We start from the raw sequence: 25,368 nt of genomic DNA on the forward strand, positions 1-25,368 counted from the left end.
AGACATAAAGGTGAGAAGTGATTGCATTCTAGGCATAGCGAACAGTCAATGCTAAGGCACAAATGGGAGGTGGCATATTGTATATGTGATGTACAGGAGTAGGTCATTATGGCTGGATTGTAGAGTGTCTGGAGAGGAGTAATGCGAAAGAAGACTGGCTAAAGATCAAACATTTGTTCTGTTTCAGATACATCGGTCATTTCAGATTTTAATGATCTAATCTTTAGGTGTGCAAAGTTTAGTGGTGGTGGTTTTGTGTATGTTTGTGCATATGAAAGGGGTAATAAAGTCACTCCCATCCTTAACCAGCTCTAAGAGGGGGAGGGAAGTCCCAAGGATCACTGAGAGGTTGTAAGCACACAATGAAGGGCTTTTTGCTTCTGTCCCGAACAGCTGGAGTTTACTAATCTGCTGAGCTCTTGCAGAAAGCTGGTGCAGGTGTGGAACTTGAGCGAAAACCCTTGTCAATGGCATGCAGATAAATGAAAATACCAGCTTCCTGCAGCTAATAAAAATCACACTGAAGAGTGTATACCCTGGCTCTGTAACCACAGTCAAAACAAAACCAGCAGGATGTAATCAGACTCAGGGTATGGCTTAGATGGTTGTTTTCTTTCCCATAACAGCTTGCCTATGTAGTTCTAAAACATATAAGCAGTTGCTTTAGAGGCACACGCTGCATATGGCACAACCTTCCCCCTCCACATTAATTCGAAAAGTTGAATGAAATCCCCCTCCCCTGAGTGTGACATTGAGGCAACTAAGTGGAATAGGGAGTATGGAGTCAGGAAGCACTGAATTTTCATCCTGCTTCAGATGCTTACCAGCTGTGCAACCTTGGACAAGTCACTTAACCTCTCTAAGACTCAGTTTCTTCATCTGTAAAAAGGGAATCATAATAGTATTTAATAGACTAAATGAGTTAAAATAGGCAAAGTGCTTTGCAAACCTTAAATTCTTATATAAATGTTAGTATTAGTATTGTCATTTAGAGGGCATGGTAATATTTCCAAGGGCAAAATACAATAAGTTAGTGCAGTGAATTCAAAAGAATGCTAGATGATGAACTGGAAGACTTGGCTTAGAAGCATAGCTCCTCCATTTACTACCTATGTGACTAGGCAAATCTACTCAGTTGAGGAAGGAAAAAAAAGTATTACCATCATTCAGTAACTTCTGTTCCTTTGAAGTTCATTAAATATATATCAATCACTCAATCAAAATGCTGGTAGCTGCTGTCTATGGAACTCCAGGACACTCTCCTTCCTTCCTTAATGAACTCAGTGCTTGACTCAGACTCTCACTCCCCTCCAACTCTTGCCCTCATTCCGAGGGCCTTCAACACACATATTGGTACTCCAATATTCTTAACCTCCCAGTTCTTCAATTTACTCATTTCCCATGATCTACTACTCCATTTCACCACAGGTACACACAAATGTGACCATACCCTTGATCTTGCTATCACCCAGAAATATTCCACATCCATGTTTATAAACTCTGAAATTCCTTTATTTCATCATAATCAGTTGTCACTCTACCTCACTCTGTTTGTAGCTCCAAACCCTGTTCTTCTACCTCACTCTGACTTCTAATTCCTCAACCTCTCAGTTATTTCTCAGCACTAGATATACTTTCTTCTTTTCCCCTTCCTCACCACCTGGTGAAGAAGTCCAACTCTACATAGTCCTCATCTCTCATGTCTTTTGTACTTTTATTCTATAAAAATCTTGCCTTTACAAACCCATCATCAGACTACTCCTACCATTTGCTGCCATCATTCCTACTCATGTGCTATTGAAAATCATGAAACCATATTGATTGAGTCCACTGCAACTTTATATTACAGTCTCAACTGGGCCCTCACTACAGAAAGGGAATCCTCTTATACCTCCCTATAAATTGATTCACTACTGTACATATCACAATGGCTTTTCCAAGCTTTTTCATCTCTCCTCAAGCCTTCTGCAGTCCTCCCTCTCCCAACAGGGATTCTCAGCTGAGAATCTTGCCTCATATTTCACTGCAAAAACCGATCCCATTTTCAAAGCTCTCTCTTCTCTCCTGTTCTTCATCTCACATTATGTAGATGCCTTCTGCCTCTATCCCTGCCTTCTCTCCTGTTTCACATGATGCCTTTTTGAAGGCAAACCTATCTACATGCAAAAGTGATCCCATTCCATCATTTCTTCTCCATTCTTCTATCGTTCTGTCTTATTAATATTTAATCACTCCTGATCTACCGGCTGTTTCTCCACTGCCTACAAACATGCCTATGTCTCCCTTATCTTCAAAAACACCTCATTTGAGCCATCCTTCTCTGCTAGTTAGCATCCTCTATCTCTTTTCCTTTCTGTGGATATAGTTTTGAGAAGGCCATGTACAACAGGCACCTCCACATCCTTTCCTCTCATTTTCTTCTTAACACTGTGCAGTCTGGCTTCCAACCTCGTCATTCAACTCAAGCAAACTCTGCAAAGGTACTAATAATGGTCTCTTAATTGCCATATGTAATGGCTTTTACTCAGTCCTCATCCTTTAATTCTTTGCAGCATTTGACACTGTCAGTCACACTCATCTTGATATTCTCTTCTCTGTAAGTTGAATTCCTTTAGGGTAGAGTCTTTATTTTGCCTCTTTTTTGGTATCTCCAGGGCTTAGCACAGTATCTGGCCTATATTAGGCATTTAATTGAATTTTATTGATTATTGACTTACTGACTGATTTTCCCCCTACCTATTTGACCAATTCTCAGTCTCAATTGTTGGTTCCTCATCAATATCATGCCCAGTAACAGTGAAGGTCCCCAAGGCTCTGTGAGGGCCTTCTCCTGTTCTTTCTCTATATTATTTCCCTTAATGATTTCATCAGCTCTTATGGTATCAATTATCATATCTATGCAGATGACTCTTAGATCTGTCTATCCAGCCTTAACTTCTCTGCTGACCTCCAGTCATATCTCCAACTGTGTTTTTGACATCTTGAATTGAATGTTCCATATATACATATTAACCTCAACATTTCCAAAACTGAACTCATTATATTTACCCCTTAAATTCTCCTCCATTTCAACTTCTCCATGACATTGAGGATGCCATCACCTTCCCAGTCACTCATGCTTACAACCTAGGTTCCATCTTCAACTGCTTACTCTCTCTTAACCCTATATACAAGCAATAGTCAAGTCCTTCTTCATCTTTGAAACATCTCTTGTACACACCCACTTCTCTCATACAACAGTGCCACCACCATGGTGCATGCTCTCATCTCCTCACTCCTGGACTGCTGCAATAGCCTGCTGACTGGTCTTCCTGTTTCAAGTTTCCCCTCACTCAAATCCATCCTCCACCCAGATGTCAAACCGATCTTCTGAAAATATAGCTCTGACTGTGCATCACCCCCTATTCAATAAACTCCAGTGACTCTATTGCTTCAAAGATCAAATACAAAACACTCTTTTGGGGGTAAATAGTACAAGTAGATCTTATTTCCTTCCTTTCAAAGAAAGGAAACTGTAGCCCAAGATAACATACTACTTTAGAACCCACATCTTCTGACTTCTAGGTCATCATTGTTGGCATAATCCCATGCTTCCCCTTAATATTTGGTGATAAGACAAATTAAACATGCAAATAATACCAAAGGGAATTATAGAGTACTCATGTAACCATTACAGTAGGCATAAAGGGTGTTAACATGAGGAAGATGAAAGGATGGAAGTTGGAAGTGAAATCTTCAAGGAATTTAAGGCCTATGTCATACATAGTTATGGAGTGTGATAGCTGCTGAAATCATGGACTCACAGTGTTGAACGCAAGATATACAAAGCCTTTGACTTACTGGCACCTGCAATGAAGACCACCTGTCTCCATCAGGTCTGCACGTTCTTGGTCAGTGGTGATGAATGCTGTTTCTAACTCATAGAAACCTTGTTTCACAAACCCTTATGTTCACATGCTCTCCATATCACCTGCTATTTATTTGATGTCTTGCTACACTGAAATCATAAATAGCCAGTTTCATGGAATGACTATCAAAAACTGAAGTTAAAAATAAGAGCTTTTTGCTTTTCAGAATGAAAGCCAAATGACAGATACTGCAAAGATTAGAACGAAATCCAAATGATGTGCCTGACTTGCTGGGTAAACTCACTAAAACAACACTCTCCCTTCCTGGTTGCAGGAGAATTATACCTTGGAGTGCTTTATAGATACTAACTAGCTTGCCTAATTTGTCCATTCTCCATTTTCTTGTGTCACAGATGGGAAAATATAGAGAATACACTAGCCAAAAGTAATCTAGAGACAGTGGTAGTATAGGGACAACACCTCTCAATTAGGAGGTGGTCAATTGGGGTTTGAGCCCTGGCTGTCATAAGTAGTAGTGTGACTTTGGACAAATTACTTAACCCCTCCAAAGTTGCCCAGATCTGTAAAATTACATTTGTAGACCAGATGATTTCTAAAACTCTATAGCTCTAACATATTCTGTAGTTATTATTTCTAACATTCTATAGCTCTAACATTCTATATCTTTAAATTGTTACAAGAAAGGGAAGGGAAGTTCATGCTTGTAATATTGGGGGTGAAGGAGGGAAGGGAAGGGCAGGAAATAACATTTATATAGCATCTACTGTATGCCAGGCACTGTGCTAAGTGCTTTACAAATATCATCTCATTTGATACTTACAACAATCCTGAGAAGTAAGTGCTATTATTATCCTCATTTTACAGTCGAGGAAATTGAGGCAAGTAGTGGTTAAGTGACTTCCCTATGGTCATACAGTTAATAAATATCCAAGGCTGGATTTGAACTAAGATCTTCCTAACTCCAGGCACTGTCTCCCATACCACCAGTTACCTCTGGAGGACCTCCAGAGGTCATCTAGGTTAGTTTCCTATTTCCAGGCAAGCTGATATCCAAACTATCCAAGGCAGAGTGCTGTATTTAGATATCAGACACAATGTCACAGGATCTACTTGAGAATCTAGTGAAAAGAACACTAACTGGAAGAGTCAGGACAGCTGTCTTATGTTCTTGTATCTGCTATTAAATAGCTATGTGACCTTAGACAAGCCACCAAAGCTCTGGATCATCCTTTCATCACCTATAAGAAGACAGAGTTGGACTGGATAATCTTTGAGGACTTTCCAACATTAAAATTCTACATATGATGTCAAAAAGCTCTTCCATACTTCTAATCAGTCTCATTCTTATGAAAATTTCAGCCTTTTCCTTCTCCTCCCTTTTTTTGAGATGCAGTGACTGGTCTCCACCCCCTTTTGGATGACCATTTATGTTTAAAACCAATTATTAAATCCTAACCTATCCTTCTCTTCTCTAAGCAAAACAACCCCAAGCACAATGATATTTTTTAATATGAGCCAAATTTTCTCTATTTTTAATCATTTGAGTTTTTCTTTTGATGGATTTAAAGTTTTGCCATCTTTTCTCCTCAGTAACCAAAATTAAGCCATATGCATTAATAAGTTAATTTTGAAGAGCAAAAACTCCTTTGTCTTTAAATATATGTTACAGTTGATATTCCTGGGACAAACAATACCTATGTTCCTGCCTCCAAGTAGTTTCATTCATTCATTCAATACCTATTAAGCACATATTCTGTATGTAGTCATGGGGAAAAATACAAAATTTAAAAAAACATAATTATAATATATAATGTTATGAATGCATTAAGACATAGAAAATTAAGTGTTATATAGAGTTTGATGAATAGGGATATGGAATTGCCTACTGGAGGGGAGAAACCAGGGAAGGCTACATGTAGCAAGAGGCATTTAAGCTGGCCTTTAATGATACGAAGGCATTCTAGCACACAGTCATGAAAAATTGCATCTGTTGATATATTTCATTGCAGTGAATATTTAATTAGTGTAATAGTATGGTGAAAAGAATACTGGGTTAGAATCAGAGAATCTGCATTTTAATCCCAGCCCTTCCAGCCCATTATATAAACACAGACAAATCAATTAATGTTGTAGAGCAGAGCCTTAGTCTCTTCATCTATTAAAAAAGGTCATAATAACTGACCTACCTTATAAAGAAGAATATGAAATAATAATAAATCCTTTGTTAATTACTTGAAATGCTTTGTAAATTGCAAAGCATTATACATAAGAGATGGAGATTATTGTCCTTCTGTCTACTACATATATATTTTATGTGTAACTTATGTGTAACTATTTACGTATTGCCTCATCCAATAAATGTAACCTTGTTGCATGTAAATTCAGATTTTTTTCATGTATTGATCATTTTTTTTCTCTTCTTCATCTCTTTATTTTAAAACAAGAGATGGATCAGGGGTGAAGAGAGAGGAAAGAAAGGGTGTGGGGGGACAGGGGCTATTTTTGCCTTTCTTTGTATGCTCAGCACTTAATAAAATACCAGATATAGTGAGAGCTTTATAAATGCTTTTTGATTTATTTGATTTTTATTTTAACAACAACAATACAAAAGAACTTTACTGGCTGTAGTCTCACTTTTCCCATTAGGCTGTAAGTTCCACGAGGGAAGGACCAATTTAATTCAATTCAATAAACTATCATGGAACTTCCTGTGGGCACAACACAGTGTTATATGTCTGAAGAGATGAAAATATAAAAGATATGGTTCCAGCCTTAATGGAGCTCATGGATCTAGTGAAGAAATCGGACACCTACATAAATGAGTATAATGCAAAATAATGAACTAGTGTCTAAGAGAGGTACAAACAATCTTCTCTATAATTTGTAATCATTTACAGTCTATCTATTAATGGCAATTATCATCTCCCCTATTATACTGGGAGCTCCTTGAGGGCAGGAACTGTCTTTCTTTGTACCCTCAGCCCTTAACATTTAATAAATGCTTGTTGAATGACTAAGATTCAAGGCAGGAAGAAGTTATTGCTAACTGGGAAGATCCAGGTAGATTTTCTAGATAAGGCAGACTATAAGTAAACTTTAAAGGATGGATAGAAATCTAACAGAAAGGTAAGGAGAGAGCGTTCTAAGCATAGGGAACAATGTGACCAAAGGCATAGAAGCAGGAATGCACAGGGAATGACATATAGTCCAAATGTGGAGAAGGAAATAGCAAACCACTCCAGTATTTTTGGCAAGAAAATCCCAGAAAGGGTCACAAAGAGTTGGATGCAACTGAAATGACTGAACAACAAAATAGTCCAATTTCACTAGGTCATGGAGCACAAGGAGGGGAGTGGTATGAAAAGATTGGAAAGAAGACACCAGATTATGGAAGACTTTGAACTTTACTCAGCAGTCATTAAAGAGATGAAGAGTGCTACAACTGTCTATGATTTGCATGGATGGAAGGAATGGCCCCATTAAATCAAAAGATACATGAAAGTACAGAAATATGTATGAGAAGGAAGACCTGGAATGATGAGAAGGCTGGTTTGGAGGAGGAAGAGAGCAGAGGCAGGAAGATCTGTGAGAAGCATAGTAACAAGCCTGTGTAATGTTGATGGGGAAGAGGAGAGGCAGTCAAAGCAGAAATAAAAAGAAGGGACTGATTTTAGAAATATTGAATTGACAGGATTTGATAAATCACTGTATATGAAAAGTACCAGAGAGGAAAGAATAGACAATAACAGAATGGCTCATAAGCATGAAAAACTAGGCAAATGAATTTGCGATAAATATAACTAATAAAGTCCAAAGGAACAGGTTTAAGAGTAACAATAGCGTTTATCGTTTTATTGTTTTTTTATACTATTATTATTCCCATTTTACAGTTGAGGAAACTGAGGCAAACAGAGATGAAGTGACTTGTGCAAGGTTGCATAACTAGTAAGTGTTTGAGGACAGATTTGAACTCTGGTCTTCCTGACTCCAGATCCAGTGCATCTACACTGCACCACTGAGCTGCCTTCAGAAAGGCAAATAATCCCAAGTTTAGAGATATTTGAGGGAGGGCAGGAATGGTTGTTTGTATGACATCTAGATCTAGATGTTATGAATCCAGAATAGATCCTGGGGAATTAAGTTGGCAAACATTTGATGGCGCTATTGCAAACACATGGAATTATCACAAATATTCTAGTTACAAAATCATCCTCATTCTTATCTTAATTTTATAAATTCCTCATAATGCCTAAAGCAGAGTTCTTCACTCTCTTGAGGACAGCTTAACTTTCTTTTGTTAGATAAGGGATTCAGATCTGGAAAAGACCTAAGAAATTATCAAATCCAATCTTATCATTTACACATGAGAAAAACCAAGACCCCATAGGACTGAAGTGACTTAACAACATAGAGAACGGGACCAAGTATTGTAGAATCTCTTAGCAACTGAGTCTATCTCATATCTCCCCCAAATCCCTCACCATTACATTCCCATCAAGTGGTCAATCAGACTCCACTTGAGGACCTCCAGTGAGGGAGTATATACCACTTACTAACACAGCTGATTGCACTTTTGGAAAGCTTTAGTTGTCAGAAAATTTTTCTTCACATGAAGCTCAAATTTGCCTTTTTATAACTTCTACCCATTCTTCCTAGTTGTGTCCGCTGGAAGAAAACATAACAAATCAAATGTCTTTTCCATATAACCATATTTCAGGTACATGAAGACAGTTATATCTACTCTGAGTCTTCTAAAGGGTAAACATTTTGTGTATGTGTGTGTGTTTGTGTTTTAGTACATTTTTATTTATTTAGTTAAATATTTCCCAATTACATTTTCAAGTTATTATTTATTTTGAACATTTGATTAAAAAAAATTGAGTTACAAATTTTATCCCTTACTCCCACCCCTCCCCCACTCAATAAGAAGGCAAGAAATGTAATATAAATCATACATTTTGAAATCATGCAAAACATATGTCATTTTTAGCTATGCTGCAAAAAAGCAAGAAAAATAAAGTGAAAAAAATTATGCTTTATTCCACACTCCATCAGTTCTTTCTCTGGGGGTAGACAGCATTTTTCATCATAAGTCCTTCAGAATTGTCTTGGATCATTATATTGATCAGAATAGCTAAGTCATTTACAGTTGATCATCATACAGTATTGTTACTATGTACAACATTCTCCTGGTCCTGCTCACTTCACTTTGCATGCATATGTCTTCCCAGGTTTTTCTAAAATGATCCTGCTAGTCATTTCTTATAACACAATAATATACAATCACAATCCTATACCACAAGTTGTTCAGTCATTCCTCAACTGAGGGGCCTCCCCTTAATTTCCAATTCTTTCCTACCACAAAAAGAGTTGCTATAATTTTTTTACATATAGGTCTCTTTCTTTTTTTTTTCCTAATCTCTTTGGGATACAGATCAAGTACTGATATCACAGGGTCAAAGGGTAGGCAAATTTTTATAGCCCATTGGGCATTGTTCTAAATTGCTCTCCAGAATGGCTGGATTAGTTTATAACTCCACCAACAGTACATTAGTGTCCCAGTTTTCCCACATCACCATCAACATTTATCATTTTCCCTTTCTGTCATATGAGCCAATCTGATAGGTATGAGGTGGTACCTCAGAGTTTTAATTTGCATTTCTCTAATCAATAGTGATTTAGAGCAGTTTTTCATAGCTATCAATAGCTTTGATTTCTTTTTCTGAAAACTGACTTCATATCCTTTCACTATTTATCAGCTCTGGTATTTTCATTAGGAATACTTGAGAGTCCTCAAATTTAATTAAATATCCATTCCCCTACCCATCCAAAAGGATTATACTTGGTTTTATTGGATGGGTGATTCTTGGTTGTATCCTAGCACCTTTGCCTTCTGAAATACCACGTTTCTAGCCTTCCATCCCTTTAATGTGAAAACTGCTAAACCTTGTGTGATCCTGATTGTGGTTCCATGATATTTAAATTGATTCTTTGTGATTCTTTACATTATTTTCTCCTTAACTTGGGAGTTCTGGAATTTGGCTACTATATTCCTGGGAGCTTTCAGTTTGGGATATCGTTGAGGAGGTGTTCAATGTATTGTTTCAATTTCTATTTTACTCTCTGGTTCTAGGATATGAGATCGGTTTTCCTTGACAATTTCTTAGATTACTGTGTCTAAGCTATTTTTTTTCATCTTGGCTTTCAGGGAGTCCATTAATTCATAAATTAAGGGATAAACATTTCCAGTTCCAGCAGATTTGAATATGTGTCATCTAACTCCAAAACAGTGCTTTTTTTTCCTTTTAACCATATATTTCTCCTGAAATGATCTGGGATGATATGCTGAGTGTTGCTCAAGTTTACCAAGTTATTCGCATATAACATCAAATATATAGTCAACACATAAAATAATAAACTGTCTCAAGAGACAGCGTTTCTCAAATTTTAACAGCTCCTATTATAATTTGGTTTAGTGAGAATAAAAAGCTATGCAGCATTTGGCTTTTATTTAGATCTCAGTTCCTGCCAAATAGTTCCCCCTTTCTGATTTGGGGGATTATTTGTAGTTTCTTCCAGAAAGTCATCATGTCTTTCACTTCTCTTTTAAGAGGCCCTGTTTGATCTGCCTTCTTATCTGGGCTTATTATGGCTAATTACTCAATAAAGAACTTTTTTCCCCCTCTTCTCCTAGATCATTCCTTCTTTAAAGCACCATCTCACTGGGGTGAAATTTCTTTCTTCCTCTTTTGATTTCACTCCATCACAACCTAGCTTTCATCAAGACATGCCTTAGAATCTGATGGGAGCAGTTACTACAAAGTGAAGCATTCAGATTCATTCTCTACTCTCTCTCTCTCTCTCTCTCTCTCTCTCTCTCTCTCTCTCTCTCTCTCTCTCCCTCCCTCCCTGTCTCTCTGTCTCTCTCTGTGTCTCTCTCTGTCTCTGTCTCTCTCTCTCTCTCTCCTTGATAAAGCTAAAAGATAAAGGAAGTGACAGCCCTAAATCCCTCACCTCCGAAGCAAAGTATCAGGTGTCTGGTCATTGCTAGGCAAGAGTTAGCTACATGCTTCATTTACTGCACTGTGAAGATATCACAAAGAATTGCGCTTAGGCCCCTTCAATGCCCTGGTAACCTACTGCTCTACAGGAACATAGAGCTAAATGAGCCTCCTGTTACATCAATCAGGGAATTGGGAATTAAAGAGTTTTAAAGGCAAATGTTTTTGGAGTGAATCCTACACTTGAGCCCATCTCCTCCTTTCCCTTATAAGTTTTCCCAATGCCAGGAGATAGGTCTTTGAACAGAAATAGAATATTAGCAAGGGATTGGCTTGAATTCCTTTGTGGGGCATTGGGCTAAAAGAGGGGATAAACTTCTTAATTAGCAGAATCATCTCAGATTAAGGCAACTGGAAAATGTGCTCTTCACTGCCTTTCAAAGTCAGTTTTCCATCTTGGTGGCATTTAAGTTAGTTCTTTAGGAGAAGAAAAGGCAGTGCAAACAGACTGAGCTAGTGAGTGGCTGGGCCTGAAATTAATAATTTTAGACTGTTACAGAGTCAAACACCAGCATATTTTTCTACTTAAACTGTAGTCTCGATGTAACTTTTCACATATCCATTAAGTGTTTGCAATTTTTTTTTTTTGGAAAAAAATACTAATAATGTATAAGAATCATAAAATAGCATTTTAGGAGAAAGTCATTGAGACTGAATTGTCCTAAGTAACAAAGGAGTCCCAAATGACAAAATGTGCCCTCTACCCCCATGTCTTCTGAGTATAATGTTTTATTTTTTAATTTATTTTAATTTATTTAGTAAAGTATTTCCCAATTACATATACAAAATTTTAACAATTTTTTTTTCACATTTTAAGTTCCAAATATTCTCCTTCCTTTCTGCCCCTCCCTCTTCCTTGAGAAGACAAGTAATTTGATATCAATTATACCTGTGAAGTCATGTAAAACATATTTCCATATTAGCCATGTGGTAAAAGAAAATACAGACAAAAACACAAGAAAAATGAAGTTTTTTCTAAATGCTTCAAACTGCAGAGTTCATCAGCTCTCTCTCTCTGGAGGTGGATAGCATTTTCGTCATAGGTCCTTTGGAACTGTCTTGGATCATTGTCTTGATCAAAGTAGTTAAGTGTTTCATAGTTGGTCATCCTCGTAGCATTGCTGTTACCATGTACAATGTTCTTCTGGTTCCACTCACTTTACTTTGCATGAGTTCATATAAGTCTTCTGAGATTTTTCTGAAACATCCTGTTAGTCATTTCTCATAGAACAATATTATTCCAGTACAATCATATTCCACACCTTGCTCAGCTATTTCCCAGTTGATGGGCATCCCCTTGATTTCCATTTCTTTGCCACCACAACAATACCTGCTATAAATAGTTTTGTACATATGAGTCCTTTTCCTTTTTTGTTGATTTCTTTGCAATATAGAACTAGTAGTGGTATTGCTAGATCAAAGGGTCTACATAGTTTTACAGCAGTTTTGGGCAGAGTTCCAAATTGTTCTCTAGAATGCTTAGACTAGCTCACGACTCCACCAATAATGCATTAGTGTCCCAATTTTTCCACATCCCCCACCAGCAGCTGTCAATTTCCTTTTCTTTTCTAACTGTAATCTTTAAAAAAAGCATTTGATATCATGATTCTCAGATGACTGGAATGGTTTACATGTCCTTCCCTTCCTTTCTTCTGTATATTAAAGAAATTATCCCCAGTACAAAAATTACTGCCATCAGCCCAAGGCCATATTCTCCATTGCAGCAGGGAACAAGGGCCTCAAGGCCCCGAAGGTATCATCACTTAGGCCTTTAAAATAGACACAGATGTAGTCTTAAGACATCTTTCCTGGGGCTAATTTTTTTTAAATCAAGGAAGGATCCTGTAATGAAGTATATTGTGTGACTTCTCAGAGAAATGAAAAACAGGATATCCTGCTCAAAACGACCTTCGTTTAATGTTTTAAAAATTAGCTACTTTTAACCCTATGATCTTGTACAACTTAATTAAATTCAACAAGTATTTATTAAGCATCTAGCATATGTAAGGTACTATGCTAGACATTGAAAATTCAAAGCTTACAATTCCATGGGGATATACAACAGTTAAATAATACACATATGTATATATGTAGAGATAGACAGCTAGCTAGATAGATGGATGATAGATAGATAGCAGTTTCAGGATGAGGCTCACTAATGACTGAGGTAATCAGGGAAGAACTCTTTTAGGAGACAGTCTCTAAGCTGAGATTTGAAGGAAATAAGAGATTCTAAGAAATAAAGGTGAGGGAGGAGCATTCCAGGCATGTGGGAACATCCTGTGCAAAACCACTGAGCAGAACATAGAATTTCAAGCACAAGGGATAGACACTAGGCTAGTTTGACTGAAACACAGAGTGTGTGAGGAGAATAAAGAAGAATCAGCCTTGAAGGGTAGGTTGGAGACAGGTTAGGAATATTTTAAATGCCAAACGGAAGGCTTTGTATTTTATCCTAGAGGCAAAGGGAGGCAATGGGGAGGCACTTAAGTTCCTTTAGTAGGGAGAGGATTCATCATGTTTCCCTCTAAACCCTCTCCCTACTCCTACCTGCCATATTACCATAGAGAGCATAACCATCCTCTCAGACCCTCAGGCTCACAACCTGGGAGTTACTCTAGATTCCTCACTATCTCTCACTCCCTTCCACTATATCTAATCTGTTCTCAAGGCCTGTCAACTTCACCTTTGCAACATTTACTTCCTATTTATTTTGTATATAGCTTGCTTTGCCTATATTTGTTTGCATGTCTCCCATATTAGATTATAAATTTCTCGAGGGCAGGGACTGTCTTTTGCTTCTTTTGTGTCCCCAGAATTTAGCATAGTGCCTGACACATAGTAGGCACTTAATATATGTTTATTGATTAATCAATTGAAATGACATGGTCATTATGACGATTTGGGTGAGGGAGGTGGATTTGTGATTTCATTGGTATAGGAAACTCCCAGTAAGGAAATTTTCTTTACCAATGCAGCCCAGCACCTGCTTAGCAATGAAATCATAGAAAGCTGTCCTTGTGCAGTGAGACATTAAGTGACTTGCCTAATAGAAGAAAAGTAACTCAGTGACAGTGGATGACCAGGAGATATCAGGCACTGATTCTTCAAAGTATAGGAAAAGGTAATAATAAAGAAGGGGAAGAAGAATGTAGAGCAGAATTACTAAATATATGTGTACACACAGCTTTGTAAATCTGAAAAGTAAAGAGCTATATGAATCTGAAAATTCCATAAGTTTAAGTTGTTATACCAAGTTATCTTTTCTGTCTTCAAGGCTCCCACATCACTCCTTGCCTCCTCGTTCATCTGAAGACTTCATTTCTTTCTTTATCAAAACAAAACAAAACTAAACAAAAACAGAAAAGCAGCTATTGGCTGGCAAGCTTGTCTTCTCTCCTCTTCTCAGATAAAGAGGTGTTTGTTTTCCTTGCCAAGGCCAACCCCCTACATAAACCATTGATCTCATCCCCTCTTCTCCTGTAGATTGATTGATTCCCTTTAATACTAATTCACTCCCTCTATCGATTATATCAAATTTATCCTGTATATAGCATTTTTGTACATAGTTGTTTTTCATTTTGTCTTTCCCATTAGACTGAGCTCCTTGAGAGCAGGGGCAGTCTCTTGCCTTTCTTTGTATCCCCAGTTCTTAGCACAATGTACATAGTAGGAGCTTAATAACTGCTGACTACATTAACTATCATCCCTCTTTCTCTATTCCTAATATTCAGTCTTTTCCTATCCCTTCCCTGCTGCCTATTATTAATAAGCACAAATCTCCCCCATTTTCGAAAAATCCTCACTAGATCCTATCATTGTCAGTAGTTATTGTTCCATAATTCTCCCTCCTTTCTCAGCTAAACTCTTTGAAAAAGTCATTACTATGTACCTCCACTTGCTCTTTCCTCTCCTCTTATACTCTTCTCCATCCTTTGCGATCTTACTCCCAACCTCAATATTTACCTAAAACAACTTTCATCCAATTTTCCAATGATTTCTTAAAAGACAAATGTAAAAGTCTTTTCTCAATCCTCATTCTTCCCTTTTATGCAGCATTTGCCCCTAGTTGACTACATTTCATATATTCTATTTTCTTTTTTTAATCACATTTTTTTTTTACTTTTTGGGGGGTTTTTGGAGGGGCAGAGGCAGGGAAATTGGGGTTAAGTGACTTGCCCAAGGTCACATAGCTAGTAAGTGTGTCAAGTGTCTAAGGCCAGATTTGAACTCAGGTCCTTCTGACTCCAGGGTCAGTGCTCTATTCACTGCACCACCTAGCTGCCCCTATATATTCTATTTTCTTTTTTTTTTTGTGAGACTGTTCTCTCTTGGTACTCCTCTTCCATGTCTGACCATTCCTTCTCAGTCTTCTTTGCTGTATCTTCACTTATATTATTTATGCCTACTAACCATAGTATCCCCCAAGGCTCTGTTGTGATTCCTCTTCTCTTTATCTTCCATATTATATAACTTGGTGATCTCATTATCTTCCATGGTTTCAGTTATCTCTATTCAGATATTATTAGAGATAGTAAATACTATTATTATAGATAATAGAGATTATCTCTATTCTTCCAGATCTATATATCTAGCCTTAGTCTCCTGAATTCTACTCTAGCATCACTAGCTGTTGTTTGTACATCTCAAACTGTATGTGCTGTTGGAATATCAAACCCAACACATCTAAAACAGATCTTATCTTTTTTTAATTTATTTAATTTTAGTTTTCAATATTCACTTCCATAAGATTTTGAGTTTTAAATTTTCTTCACCTCCCTCCCCCCTCCTCAAGAAGGCATGAAATCTGATAAAGGCTCTCTATATATATTCTTATTAAACATTTTCACATTATTCGTGTTGCAAAGAAGAATAAGAATGAATGGGAGAAACCATGAGAAAGAAAAGAAAAACAAAAAAAGAGAGAGAGAGAGAGAGAGCACATAGTATGCTTCGATCTGCATTCAGACTCCATAGTTCTTTCTCTGGATGTGGATAGCATTTTCCATCATGAATCTTTTGGATTGTGTTAGATCCTTGATTTCAAAAATCAGATGAGGAATGCAGATGACAGTTGGCTCATGAAAAAATAGAAGGTGAAGATGGATAAACCAAAGATGCCTCAAGTTCTTACTCAAGTTTGCCATGGGAGCTTTGGGGATGGTTTCAAAATCAGCACATAAGGAAAGAATTTAGAAGGAGTAGCAAGTTTAGGTGGAAAAATTGGTAAGTTCAAATTTGGACTTTTGTTCCTCAAAGTTCTGTTTGAGCTACAACCTGGATACCCAGCAGGTAGTTACAGATGCAGGACTCAATTCAGGGAAAAGACTGACTCATCTGCTTAGAGGTGATAATTGAATCCACAGCAGTAGATTAGAAAGATCACTCAGTGAAATAAAGAAGAGTTGGCTAAGGACAAAGCCTTGGGGAACACCCACCCTTTGGGGTAGGAGGAGGATTGATAAACCAAAGGAAATGGTGAAGAATAAGAAGGCAGCAACACAAAAGCTAAGGGAAGCAGAAAATATTGAAGGAGTGATCAACAGTGGCAAATGCTACATACTGCTATGTAAAAGTCTAGAAGAATGAGAAGTGAAGAAAGCATTTAAAGATAGAAAGTAAGAGGTCAAAGATGGCCTTTGAAAGTGAAGAGGAGTAGGATCAGAAGTTAAATTGTAAGTACCACAGAGGATACTAAAATCATTTATCTCTTTGGTTTTTATTAATAAATGAAAAATCATCTATTAAGTGCTTGTTATGAGCCACGCATTGTATACCTAGAGAGAAGTGATTGTTCCTACACTCAAAGACTTTACATTCAAACTGAGTGAGACAACATATATGAGTATGGTTCCAGGGAGGATGCCAGGGCCCTAAGCTTCTTAAGGTGTACCTATTTTAGGCTCAGTACTGTGCCAAGTGCTGTGATGGCTACAGAAAAGCATTTCCCATGTTCTCTTTCCCTCAAAAAGCTTTCAGCTTAGTTGGAAAGCTCAAACATAAAAATGTATCATTCAGTTAGTCTGTTATTTCATCAATGTAGGTACTCCCTACAGAATGTAATTCATATATGCCTTCTTATCATGTGTAATTACTGTTCATATCTTTCCAGAAGTCCTTCATTGAAGGTCAACCCGCTGTGCTGGAAGTCTTCCTCTGGTTCTTTTAATATTTCGTGGATGGCAGTGCCTCTGTTTCTGATAACAATGATGACAACCATCTCCACTGACAGAGGTCCCAAAGTGCTTTACATAAAGTATCTCATTTGGGTCTCATCACAACCCTTTAAAGGAGATGCTACAAAAGCATTACTACCCTCCACTTCCCTCCATTTTCAGAGGAGGAGACTGAGGCTCAGAGATGTTAAGTGATAAGCTCATAGTTACGCAGCTAGTCTACAAAAGTGGGATTTGAAATCTTCCTCACCCCTGGTGCTATACTATATTGACCACAATAATATCTTTAATCTGCTAGCCCTTGATGCTGCTACATGAATGGTATGTCCAGGCTCATCCAATTATACATGTCCTTGATAACAGTGTTTAGACCACTGCTTGAAAGGAAATAAATCATCATTGCTAGTTGCACCATTCACCATGCATCTTTCCATTGCCCTTTGAGTCACTTATAGTTTTGATTCTACAGAGGTTCAGGTGTTCCAACATTCACACAGACATATTAGTAGTCACATCTCAACATGGTAAGAAGTTAAGCAGTAAGATATTTAAAACAAAACAAAGCCAATGCTATGCTTCTTCTGCAACAGTAACATATCATATATGAGGGGTGGTCACTATTACTTACATTAGCAGAAAGTAGTGAAATAATTTTAGTATATGTATATGCAAGCATATGTAAAATACATATTTACTGTTTCACTATTGCAAAAACAGATTTATGAAAAATACCTGACTAATTTCATCTTTTTTTCCTTGACTCTATGTAACCTCTGATACAGGATTTAATAAAAAGTGAAATATTCAAAAATAAAAGAAAGTGAATAGTCACAGGGATGGATAATCCACATACATACATGTATTGTACATTGGCTTGTATTGTACATTGTATATGCATATACATACATATCTATTTAACAAAAAAAATCCCATGCTTCACGAATGCAAAAACCATGGAATCAGTTCTGCTCAAACTTTTTGAATAGCTTATTGCAAAACTAATTAAAATGCTCACAGACAGTGCAGGTGGTAGGGAGCATAATACAGCAGTGTCGGCCAAATTCAGACTGAATATTTAAAACCAGCAAATCAAGATAGGAGCAATATGACTCTTACTCTTTACTGCTTCAGGAACAAAAAGCAGGAATAGCAGAAGGATAAAAAAGGGTGGGGAGCTTGCTTCTTTCCTAAGAAGAACATTCTCCAGGTTTGCTCAACTAATCAACAGCTAAGTCCAATGCCTTCTGAGTGGCTGCATGCTCAGGAGTCAATGGGATGCTAAATATCACTTGGCATTGCTGGGGAATGAGGTCCTCTGCATGTGTCAATTTCCTGGATAAGTTAAGGTCTCCCCATTCAAGCATCAACTTCTTAAAACATTTAAAGTATTTTAAAAGCACTCTTTATAAAATATATTGTACCTTTCCTTGATAGCTATATAATATAGTGGAGAGAGTTCTCAACTTGGTGCCAGGAAAACAAAGTTCAGATCCTACCTCAGACCCTTAATAGCTTTGGCACCCAGGATAAATCTCTTTTATCTCTTCTAGCTTCAGTTTCTTCATCTATGAAATGGGGATAATATTAGGAGCTATAGCACAGGTATGCTATGAGAATCCACATGTGTCATATTTCAAAAGCTCTGCAAATCTGAAGATTCTGTATAAATGTTAGCTGTTCTATTCTTTATAAACATTATAGGCCTCAAATACTTTCAGGATGGATGATTTCATTAGTGTGTGCTTGCAGTCCACTGATGTAGATAAAAGCCATTTCATAACTTAATGTATTTATTTTTTAAGCATCTACTATGTACAAGATACTATGCTAGAAGCTAGGGATAAAGAGACAATTAAAAAAAGCAAGAAACTTATATTCTGTGAGAGGATACAACATGGAGACATGAGGTAACTGGAAAAGGGAGCGAATACTAAGAATGTAGGGTAAGGGGGGATTGGGAAAAGCTTTGTGTAGAAAGTATCATATCAACTAAGCTCTAGAGAAACCTAGAGACTCTAAGAGGCAGAGGAGAAGAGATATTATATTTCCTTATTAGCCTGAGGCCTGAGTGACCACATGGAAGCCCAAAATATAATGTCAAGCTCATAGTCCAATAGCAGGCATGAAAAAATAATGTGAAGTAAAGCTGTTAAGGAAGGCAAGAGCCAGACTGTTAAAGCCTACCTGCTAGGATGAGAAGGTTGTTTTTTATGCGTAGGCAATAGGGAGTCTCTGAAGATTTTTGGTGCAAAAGAAGGAGAACAGAAGCAGGGAGACAAATATAGTAGTCTAGATGAGGGTAGTGCGGATCTGAAGCTGGGCAGATGGCCATATGAGTGGAGCTAAGTAGACTGATGGGGGCATAATGTGGTGGTAGATGTCTTTTTTTTGAGGGGGGAAGGCAGGGCAATTGGGATTAAGTGACTTGCCCAAGGTCACACAGCTAGTAACTGTCAAGTGACCAAGGCTGGATTTGAACTCAGGTCCTCCTGACTACAGGGCTGGTGCTCTACTCACTGCACCAGTTAGCTGCCCCCAGTAGATGGCTTAAGATACAGAAATTAAGAGAATGTGAGCGGTGAAGAAAAGGGAAAGAACAAACAGGTCTACAAGGTTGTGAATTTGAGGAATAAAGGATGACAGAACCTTTCATCAAAAACAGGGAAGCTGGGAGGCAGGCAGATCTAAGGAAAGATATGGCTTCCATTTGGGATATGTTGAGTAGGAGATGTCTGTGGATGTGTATAGGACATCCAAGTGGACATTAATTTGGGCATCTAGATGGTGAAGTGGATGGAGAGTCAGGAAGACATTAGTTCAGTTTTGGCTCCAGATGCTTATTACCTGTATAACCCTGGGCAAGTCATTTAACCTCTGTTTGCCTCAGTTTCCTTATCTGTAAAATGGAAATAATAATAGCACCTACTTCCCAGGATTGTTGTAAAAATTACCATGTACTAAGCACAGTCTCTAGCACACAAGTGCTAAATAAATGTTGCTTATTATTATTATTATTATTATATTATGGTTTTCATGGGATGCAATGGCTCCCAAGATTCATCATCTGATACAACTTTCTGGTTATGAATTTCTCTGCCTTTAACTAGACTAGACTTCTACCTGTGTCCATACTTAAAACCATTGAGAAAGATTCTAGCATAGTGGTAAGATTGATAAAAGAAAGTTCAAGAGGATTTGACTTGGGTTCATGCTTCTGCTACAACACTAATTGTATGACTTCCTTTGAGAAAATCACTTTAATCTCCTTGAGCCTCAATTTCTTCATCTGTACTACCTAGCTGTCAGTGTGGTGGTAAAGAAATCACTTTGTAAACTTTTAACTTGGTATGGAAATCTGAACAACTACTACTATTTAAATTGAACTATTATTGCTAGGAGGACAGTGAGCCCTCATCAGAAGTTCTTTGGAAAGGACTGGATGACCACTTGCTGGGTATTTTTTAAAGGGAATTCTTTCACCATATTAAGGAGTTAGACTAGATGGCTTCTAAGGTTCTTTTCAATGCTGAAATTCTATAACCCATTAGGGATTTGCCTCTACTGGTATAGCTTTCATGGAGAGTCACCTCCATGCCATGAGGAAACATCAGAGAAGGACTTAAGCATTCATCAGAACTTCTCCAGTTTGCTTCCATGCTAGATAGCTTCCCATACCTCTCCTCAATTTTCAGTTTCCTTTTCTGTATTGTTCTTCATGAGATTGTAAACTCTTTGTTTTCCTTATTTTTAGTCCCAATGCTTAGCATGGTGCTGGGTACATAGAAGGCATTTACCTAATGTTTATTGACTGACAAAACAGAAGAAAAACCTATGTTAAGGAATATATGCCATCTCTGGCACTCACAGTTATCATTATCAACATCCATGATTCTACTATATGTGCAGTAGTATATTCAGAGGCTATTAAGATGCATGATGTTTTCTGCTCCTATGCTAAATGCCCCCAGACTCTTCAGCTGTCAGATATTTGGTGATGTTCATAGCTTTTTTAATCTATTCTTCTACTGCAAGGCTATTTAAGCCATCATTTCTCATTGCTGTGAGTGGGCCAGTCTTTGAGCTATCTCCAGTCACATACTACACAACATCAGACATTAGGACAAGAACTAAGTAATTGCATAAAATGCCTAGATATTTCTTCGATATGAAAGGAAATGTGTATACATTTTGGAAATTTCCAGCTGACTTCACTTTTCCAGTTTCTATGTAGATGTTGACAAATGGATTAGCACAGCCTGAATTCCTGAATAAAGTTCTCTAACTCTTGTTGTCTTTGGTCAGAACCTTGGTTTAGAGATAATCATCTTCAAAACTTCTAATCAGGAAGAAATCTAGTTCACAGGGGGGCGGAGCCAAGATGGTGGCTGGAAAGCAGGGACTAGCGTGAGCTCCCCGCCGAGCCCCTCCAAAAACCTATAAAAAAGGCTCTGAACCAATTCTAGAACTGCAGAACCCACAAAATAGCAGAGGGAAGCAGGGCTACAGCCCAGGATAGCCTGGATGGTCTCTGGGTGAGGTCTATCCCGTATGAAACTGGGAGCGGAACAGAGCGAAGCGGAGCAGAGCCCAATGTGGGCGGCGTGGACCAACCAGACCAGGAGCCGGGCGGAGCATGCACTAGCACCCTGAATCAGTGAGCTGCAGCAGTTACCAGACTTCTCAACCCACAAACACCAAAGATAACAGAGAAGGTTAGTGGGAAAAGCTGCTGGGGACAGAGGTTAAAAAGGAGTTTGTGGTTTGGCCACTGCCCCAGGGGCAGAGGTGGTGGGGCAGCTACAGAACTATAGTTGCTTCCGGACCCAGGCCCACCTGGTGGGAGGAATTAAGTGGCAGATCAGAGCAGGAGTGAAGAGCCTGCTGAAGATCTAAGTCCAGTCCGGGTTGGGGGTTCTTGGGGAAGGAGGAGTGCTGGTGTGGCAGAGCTGGTGCACCACTCCCCAAACATGGAACATAGAACTCTTTAGTCTACAAGCAGTCATACCCCACTGAAAAACTCAAGGGTCAAGTTAGTTGGTTGGGAATATGGCCAGGCAGCGAAAACACACCCAGATTCAGTCTCAGACTCTGGAATCTTTCTTTGGTGACAAAGAAGACCAAAACCCAAAAGTCCAAAAGACCACTGAAGAAAATACTACCTTAAAAATTAGATTGGAGCAAGTGGAAGCTAGTGACTTTATGAGAAATCAAGATATTATAAAACAGAACCAAAGGAATGAAAAAATGGAAGACCATGTGAAATATCTCACTGGAAAAACCACTGACCTGGAAAATAGATCCAGGAGAGATAATTTAAAAATTATTGGACTACCTGAAATCCATGATCAAAAAAAGAGCCTAGATCTCATCTTTCAAGAAATTATCAAGGAGAACTGCCCTGATATTCTAGAGCCACAGGGCAAAATAGAAATTGAAAGAGATAATCATCTTCTATACACCTTAGTGTTCTCTCTTTATTATTTTTCATTAAAACCTAAATATTTTTGAGATATGTTTCCCTCTCTTTGCTTTTGTTTTCTTTTTGTTTTTTGTAAAGTAAGGGCTACAACTAAGTGCCTTCTTTCTACTAAATAAAGATGACCACATTTTAGGACATCTTATTCCCAGTGTGGCTTTGTCTGATGTGCTGAGCATGGGAGTAGAAACCCTAAAGCCAGCAAGAATGGAGTTGGTTTCCTCCTCTTTATGAGAAAATGGACTATAAAACGTTAATGCTTTACTCAAAATGGGCCAATAAAAGCCTAATTAAAAGGGCATTCTTACATGTGCGAGTAAGCATTGTCTAAGCTGGTATTTGGCTCCCTGTGCTCGTTGTCAAGCAAATCAAAGAGTCTTTCCTTCAGCTTCCAGACACACATACTGCTTCTGTCACTTCAACAAAAGTTTGGCTCGTGTGGCAAACGGATCTGCATGGCTATCATCTTGACAATAAGGTTATTTAGAGTAGAGGACCATAAGGCCAGCCTTTGGAGACAACGTAATTGTTGCAAGGAAGTTTTAAGTTAACTGTTCCCTTTATTTACTAAGCTGTTTGAAAAAAATAGAGGTTAAAGACAGACCATATATGTGGCAGACAGCATGACAATGCCCTGGTGGGTTCCAGGGGTAGAGCTGGCTGACTCAAAAAGCCCCAGCCACCTTTGCTGTTCATCAAATTATCTTTGCCCCTGAGAAGGCGGTGAGGATGCAGATTGTTCCAATTCATTTCAATCTCTTGAATTATCACTTGATGTGTAAATTATTTATCTCTAGCATCTAAAAGGATAGCTCAAAGAGATGGAAAAATTTCCTAGGACACTGGGAAAAAGTCCATTTAGACATAAGGGTGTTTTATGCAAGGGTTTTAGTTATCCATTAAGCTCAGAGATAAATTACATTAAAATGGACTGGAGGAAAAATGCTTTCAGCCTTAAATTTTCCCAGGCTGGTACAATCCAGGCTCAGGTCAAAATGTTTCTATAGTTATAGAATCACACAATATGAGGGGATCTCATTGATCAATTACTCCAATCTATACCTGAATAGAAACCACCCCAACATCTGCTGTCTCATATGATCTGGCTGACATGCATGACCATTAGAGGTACCATGGCAAACTGCTTAGACTAGGAAGACAGGATGACGTCGGTTCAGATCCAACTTTTTAAACTTCCTAGCTAGTGGTGACCATGGGCAAGACACTTAATCTTTCTTGGCCACTTTCTTCATCTCTAAAATGGAAATACTAACATCTAATAGGGTTGTGGTAAATCTCAAATGAGAATAATGAATATTAAAATGCAATATAAATTCCACCTATCATTATTAACAGCTTGGTCAAATGGTCACCCAGCAACCACTAGAACTGTTTCAGCAACAGTAGTCCTTTCTCATTAGCTTCCTGGGGAGTTCACTATAACTTTAGATAGTTCTAATTGCAAAGAATCTTTTCCTTATAGCAGGCTAAAATCTGTCTGTGCATCATCCACCCTTGCTCTTAGGTCTGTCCTCTGAAGCTAAGTAGAGTGAGGATATAGAGTCATATCCACCATAAACCTTGTGTTTCCATCAACTATTTAAAAGCAAGTTGAGCAAAAAGAGAGCTAACTCGCATTAAAATCTATGATGCAGGAGGGGTGATTAATTTGAACACTTTCAATGCCACAGAATGAAATCGGGCTTTATGTGTTGCCTGTGTGGAGTGGAGCAACAGTATATTAAGGCAGTTTACAAGGTAATGAGTTAGATAACGGTAGTTGAATAAATTCACAGGCCAGTGTTGTAAGCATTATGCAATCTGTGATGGTTTGGCACATAGTCTGAGATGCTGAAATTAATTTTAATGGAAGAGGAAATGTTAGTCAGCACGACAGAGTGCTGAAAAAAGGAACACTTTGGCAAGTCTATGTCCCAAGTGACTTCATGTCCCCAGGCACAAAGTCTACTGCATTTCAGCCACTACCATTAATAGGGCGGCAATTGACTTGCCTCCAGTGGAGGAAGAAGTAGATTTGTAATTTAAATAGTGTGAAAATAACCTACATATCAAAGCAACATCAAGGAGTGGATGAATTAATCCACCTGAGGGGCAAAGGGGTAGTAACTATAGAGAGTAGGGAGGGGATATGAATTTCAAGATCACAAGTTAGGACTTCCAAGTCAGACAAGATGAGAAATTCCCCTATCCTAAATTTGGCATGTCTAATGTCAATAAAAAGGACAAAAATGCATTCATACAATCTGAGATGGAGTGAGAGCAGAGGAAAAGGAAAATAGTTATTTTTCAATGAAGGCTCTAATTTTAGCTAGCGGTACTCTGTCAATTCAGACATCACATATACAGTAGGAGCTGGCCCCCTTTGACGAATGCTTGAAGCTTTCCAAATCAAGAAAAGTACAGCATTGTTTTCTATTTAATGTTGACTTTCCCTGCCAATTAAGAACAGGATAATGCTTTGCCTTCTGGCCCTTGGAATTTCATAGTTTATAAGGTATTAAGCCAACTAGATGCCACAAATCAAATAAATGAAGAATTCAACAGAAATACAACAGAACAATGGAGTTTTTTGTCTGTCTGCCTCAGTCCCATGGCCCCATTCAAATTTACACCCCCTCCCATAAATCCAAAGGGTGGAAAATCTACTTCAATTAAGGCATGGCCACTGAGTGGTATTTAGGATTCATTTAATTCCCACATGCAAAGTAGCTATTGGAAAAACATGCATTTAGAGGCATGTTTCCTGTCTCTTAAGTGCTTGCATT

This window comes from Trichosurus vulpecula, chromosome 3 (genome assembly GCF_011100635.1).
Source record: "Trichosurus vulpecula isolate mTriVul1 chromosome 3, mTriVul1.pri, whole genome shotgun sequence".
In the NCBI taxonomy this organism is placed as follows: Eukaryota; Metazoa; Chordata; class Mammalia; order Diprotodontia; family Phalangeridae; genus Trichosurus; species Trichosurus vulpecula.